Genomic DNA, 6673 nt, shown 5'->3' with positions numbered 1-6673 from the left:
CAGGCCTCACGCGCATTGCATAAATAAAAAGGAGCCTATGTTTTGCTACCAGGTTATTCCAGTCTCAAGCATATGCTATTTTAACTCCATGCGCTGCCTGTTGTGTTATAATTACATCATCCTGAGCCCTGTCATTCAGACACCAGCAATGTGAAGGATGTAAACCCTGTGGCCAGCTATATATCAGCCTTCTTTGTGTGACATTTACACACAGCTCTGGTCGAGTGTAATTGTGAGTTTACTGTTCTGTCAAATACTTAATGCCTTGTAAAACAGCCAGCATTTTATAATGTACAGTGGATGGAGTGATCCGCTCTGTGTGGCTGAAGGAGGCATGTGTGTTTATGTGGGGATGTGCGCACGTGGTCAGAAGACCAAATAATTCTTCAGAGTTCAATTCAGGCAAAAAATAAATAAATAAAACAAAAAGCATTCATGGAATGAGAGTGGGACTCAGCTTCCGTCCAAACTGCCTTTCAAAGTAAAAGACCAAGATTTTCATTCAGAGATACACAATGTAAAATTTTTTCATTTTTTAAATTTTATTTTACTAACTTAAAAAAGTGGAATGTAATAGATATGTCAGACACAACTTCAATGTGCCAATAAGTATTTTTCAATATAAAATAATACAAAACACAATAAAAACACAAATTAATAAATAAATACTACGATCATATAAGAACACATAGGAGTGAATAAATAACTTCTTATGTTAAAGTAAAAATGTATGGTAACCAATTATGCTTATTTTTGTATGTGAATTTCAAATTAAAAGTTAATTTTAGCTGATAAATTAAAACAGGTTCAGTTAAAGGTAAAAAGTCTTTGTTTTATGTTGAAATAAAATTGAAAATCTTTAGTTTAAGACTGAATATTTAAATCTTAAAAACTTGGAAATGACAAAACTAAATCAAGTGTATGTAAAATACATCTTTATATATCATTATAAATACGAGACCAAAAAATATGTAACTAAAATATATTTTTTTAACTTATTTTGGCTTTTATTATATTGATTATTGGTGGTACAAGTTCTAAAAGCAATATAACTTAAATAGGTTAAAAAGTCAACACAATGTTTTTGTGTGTTTGTTGGTGAAGATCTTCCTTTTTGCCTTTTTTCTAGTGGAAATGTTTGTTTTGTATTATTATCATATACGGCACTTTATGTTTCACACTGTATGAATTGTGCTTTAAAAAAAAAAGATTTGAAAATATTATTTTAAATTCATAGTTGGAATGAGAAATGTATTCAAAATGTAAAAGCACTTAGTTTGATTGTGGATCTTGTTATTGGACCTCAGTTTTTTTTTTAGTTTTTTTTTTTTTTACTGTGCAGGTCATTTCATATGCATGTTGTATTTAACATTTTCTTTTTAAAAATTATTTTGGGTTAATCTAAACTTTCCGCTTAATATGAATACAAGCATGGAGGAGTTTTGCTTAATAGCTTAAGTATTTCTTGAAAAAGAAACACATTGCTGTTCATTGCTAATTTAAGACTGAATATTTAAATTTTAAATACTTTAAAATAATTTAAAATTTGAATGACGTTTCTGCTACAATACATTTTATGCAGCAGTATAAATTAGTAATATAAAAAGAGATATGTAACTGATATTTTTTAAAACTTTTTTTGGCATTTTTCTATGTTGGTGGTACCAGTTTAAAAAAGCGATATAGGTCGTGTTTTGTTTGACTTTTTCATTTTTCTGAATAAACTAAACTTTAAGCATTAAAAGAATAGACGTGTTTTACTTAATAGCTTGAGTTCACACTGAAAAACACATTGCGATACCCTTCTTTATTTTTCGTAAACACTTTTTGAGCTGAAAAAGTGAATTTAGAAGATTGAGAAACAGAAAACAACTGAAGTGTTGTTCTGCTTGTAGCAAACAACTAGTACTTTGTTCATTTTGGAGCTAAAAGGAATCCGAGCCGTGCATAAGAAAACTGTCAGGAAAATTTTAGAAAAGTAGCCAAAAACTTGTAAAGTTTGGACCGAAAATTATTCAATGCAGTGTTTCCGTTGTGTGGCTCAACGTACACAAACATTCATAGCTACTTTTGTGGAACTGATGTGATGTGAAAGACAAGAAAGCCCATGCTGCAGTTTATCAGACTGAATAGGAATGCAGCTTAATGAATGTACAAAGGCGAAGAGAAAGTAATGCTGAACACATGGTGGTTGAAATGTGTTGGGCTCAAAGCAGCGTCCGCTTCAACTTGTCTGTTTATCACCGTGGGGAACTTGACGTTTGGGAATTGAGGCTCCATGCATGGTTGCCATGCATTGGCCCTTACGTTTTGCACATGTAGGTAAACAATCCTGCCTTGTCTGCCGAGAGGCCTGCGTTTATACATTGGTGCAAAACATGTGTTGCAGCCAAAGTCGCATCAAAGGTCACTAAACTATGCTTTGAACACTTCAAAGCTGGGGGATGAGACTGTAGCTTTTAAGTTTTATGGCAGGTGTAAGCAGGGGTTGCTGACCAGCCCAGGGTGGTCTGCTCCTTGGTCTTCATGAGCTGCTCTGGTTCTCTTGGTGGAGGTGGTTTGTAGGGCCGAGGCGTCGGGGGGCGGGGATACGCCCCACTGACCAGGCGGTCTCCAGAGTGTCTTCATGCTGCAAACCACATTTGGACTCCTTGGATGTGTAAAGGGTTTCTGGGGGAGCCCACTGGACACTGCAGGCAGACGTCCACTTCAAGGGTCTCTGGTTTCAGAGGACCTCAGCAGGGTACGTCTAAGGCCTGTGTCAGACCCATTTGGAAACAGATACAGTGGTCGAGAGCAGAAAGGGGGTGATGACCACAGAGTGACCACGATGCTGTGCCCTCCCCTGACTAGAAACTGACCCTATTGCAAGTTCAAAGGACCCAGAGGGGTCTTGTCAAAGTCCATTTGACAGGGCTCAGCTTTGCGGAATTAGTATAAATCCAAAACTTCATTGTTTAAATTCTTATTGCCTGAAACCGGACATTTCTGTAACCCATTCTAGAATATTTCACTTGATTTAGTCCAGGGGTCTCCAACCTTTAACATGTAAAGAGCCAATCGGGTCAATTTCTCACCAACCACAACTCAGCAGGAGCCACAAAGATGACAAAAAGAAGACGCTCCTTTATATTTATGTATTTTTTACTATTATGATAAAAATCAACAAATTGTTTTTTGTGCATGAATAAAACATGAACATTGCAAGAATAATAGCATTTTTTTTCTAAATATGAAATCAGTTATAATGTTTGATATGACAAAATAAAAGACGTAAGAACATCTCAATGCAGGAAATGTTGTAGAAGTTAGTTTAATGTAAGTAGCAGTTTAAAAAAACACGTTTATTTTTACGTTTTTGGTGGAAATTCATGTGTAGAAATAATTCAGAGCTAATTAGTGACCCTTACTGTGTTTTTCGAACCACACGGCACAATTAAAACCCTTGAAACAGTCTGCTTTCTAATGCAGCGTGTGTGAATCCTGATTGTGCGTACTGACCTCGAGTTCAGTGGTACACGTCGCTCTGTCTAAATGTTTTAGTATGACTATGAAGTTGTAGTGCTTGATTGATTGTTGGAGCGTTGTGGGTGGAGTTGGGTATCGATTGTAATTTCCAGAAACGATTCGATTCGATTCACAAGAGAATGAATCGATTTGATTTTTTTCGATTCTTCAATTAAATTCAATTTTGAGTTTACACATTTGTTTAGAAATACATTAATAATCTACTATATGATTTGAAAATATTTATATTAATCTAAAACAGTTCACATACTGTCTTAGTAAAATAATACGATTATTAATAGCATATAGTGTTACATGGTTTCTCAAAAGGAGAAGTTTTGACAAAAATGTTCAGATCATTAACATGGCAAACATTGTTCTGCTTCTCCTGGAGGGCGTTTCAGCTTGGCCACTAGGTGGCGACCACACTATGGCATTACAACTTATTCCAGAAGAAGACAGTATGACCAAAAAAATTATGTTTTAGACCACAAATAGTAACTTTAAAAAATATGTCCTTAAAAGGAGTTTGGAAAGTTCATGATGTGAGTAAATAAAGATGTTTATTTAGTCAGCAATATATATTTAGGTCCACCGAGCGTTAGCATTAGCCGTCCTATAGGAAATTCCATTAAATGCTAGCATCAAGCTAGCGGACTTTAGCTTTATGTGCTAAATCGATTTGTATTTTTATGAATCAATTATGGATCTATTAAGCTTAAATTGATTCAAATGGATTAATCGATTTTATTAACCCAGCCCTAATTGTGAGTACTGTAGTCAGGAGCCTGATGGAGTGATATGTACTATTCTTTAAATGTTTCTGAATGACTTTAATAAAGTTTGACCGTTTTGTTTTGATGAATGTGCTTCATAGTCAGAAAAATAGGCTACTTTTTAAAATGAAAAACATTTTCTTCAACCAGAGAGTCACAATGGAGAGGTCAAAGAGCCACATGTGGCTCCGGAGCCTCAGACCCCTGATTTAGTCAAATGTGAATGCAAACAAAACTTACTTGTAGGTGCGTGTCGTCTTCTGGTCTTCAGATTTTCAGCCAGTATCTTTTAATCTAGTAAAAAAAAAACAGAAAATTGTAGGAATTTCATTTGTTAAATTGTTGATATTTCTTTCAAAATCATCTTGATTTTTAACAAAACCAATTTGAAAAATCCGTCTTTGTGTTTGAATGAGCTTTCCTGCTTCAAGCTGTACAAGTTCATGTTCGGCGACGACTCTTCTCTCAGTTGGGAGTACTTTAAGACGCCGCAAAGTGAACATTCAAATCAACACAAAGTGCTTTAATAACTCCTCTGGTGGCAGAGCCTGCGAAATTGATCATTTTGAACGCCTTACAATATTCATAATTGTGCGAGTGGAAAGGAAGGTGCTTTGCTTGATGATCCTGCTTTGACAGGTCTGTAACAGCCTACCCTCCTTGAAGAGTTGAAGACCCAAAAGCACATTGAGAAAAGCCATTACGAGCCCGGGGTGAAGCAGGTGTGCGGCACTTCACAGATGGCTGGGAGCGCTGTTAACAAGAGAACAGTAAACACCCCAAAACTTTTATCTTTGATGTGCGATTGTTTTAACAAGTGCACAACCTGTCCAAGCAGTGGAATGTGAGGTCAGTTCACACACTTGGTTTGACTGACTCCTGCTGACAAAGTCCTGCTTTTGGGGTCATTTTAGAGACACGACACTCTAGATCTAGAAGTTAGTGAGATAATGGAGCTCTTAGCCAGCTTTTATTAATAGTTTTCTATTTAAAAAGCAACACCCGGAGAAACATTATCCTCTCAGAGCGTAGGGCTTCTTCCTGCTTTATTGTTTCTCGGAGACGCTGAACTAAGATGATTAAAAGTACATTACCTGGAGCTCCTTGGAATGAACCATGCTAAATTAGACGGTTTCTATGTTCTGATAGATTGAACTTCCAAGGACACATTCAACATGCTTTGTTTTTCTGTCCCCTGTCATCACCTATTATCAAAGACAAATTTTCAATATCGCACCGGGAGTCCAATTAAGGATTTACAATGTGACAGTATTTTTCACTTTAATTACCATACTCGGTGCAAGCCTTGACGCATTTCCTTATTTATCAAACCACCTCACGGAATACGATTAATCAGATAAAGCAGATTGTTAGAGTCTATAATTGCAACTTCTTTTCGGCGGAGAGAAACAAAAACTCGGAGTCCAAGAAAATCCAGGATATTTAGCCATAAACGGATGAAAAGAAGGGGATTAAAATATTACAGTTCTCATGTTCAATAAGTACACCACAGGTTTCTAAATTACAAAAGGCTGTGGGGCTTAGAACAAAACCTAAGGTCAGGCATATAAATTGATTTTTACATCACATTGGGCAAACAGTTGGATTCCTTATTTATCTAGTGTGATAAAACATGAGTGGATGGCAGCGTTCATGCAACGCGGTCGCTGCCCTTGACTGGTGCATAATATTTGACGCTACCATCATTCTTGCTACTTAAACTCTAAATGTCACATTGTTGGCGATGACTGCAGCAGTGCCGGAGCTAAGTGTCTTCAAATTGAAATATCCTGTGGGTTTACAGTGTGCCTTTGGAGCCAATAAATGTACTTTGGTCTCAGATAAATGTTTCCCTTTGTGGGTCTGCAGGGTAAAGCGATATGATGACAGTTCCTCTGTTAAACACGCAGATGTTCTTTGAATAATCATGTCATTTCATGAGAGAATGCAATAACTAAAAACTAGGACGGCTCTCGTCGTGATGGTTCCCTACGAGCAAGGCCTGCAGTAGTTTGAAGCATCCCTGCTTAGTGTCCAATTTTCTTTCAGCATCTCCACCAGCTTCTTTGTGTGACCCTGCAAATATCCTCTGGGCCTCTTCATTAGTCTATGGGGCCTGTGTGCAAAGGCTCTCCAGTTAATTTGCCCTGGCAGGACTGTTTCCTCCACTGAGAGCAGCTTGAAAAAAAAGGAAAAAAAACAACCAGTCACTTGAGGATTCACGGAGGCATACATGATGCGAATATGCAGCAGGTTTCTATTTCTCTATTTTATGTTTTAAAATATTCTCCTCATGCGTTTGAAGTGCTTCAGCAAGTCTCTCACACAACTCATTGGCTTGTTTATTGCCAGCTTTTTGGTCTGATCTTGTCATGCACTGGTGATGCGAG

The sequence above is a fragment of the Oryzias melastigma genome, linkage group LG20 (assembly GCF_002922805.2).
Source record: "Oryzias melastigma strain HK-1 linkage group LG20, ASM292280v2, whole genome shotgun sequence".
NCBI classification, from domain to species: Eukaryota; Metazoa; Chordata; class Actinopteri; order Beloniformes; family Adrianichthyidae; genus Oryzias; species Oryzias melastigma.
Note: the sequence above shows the minus strand (reverse complement) of the source record.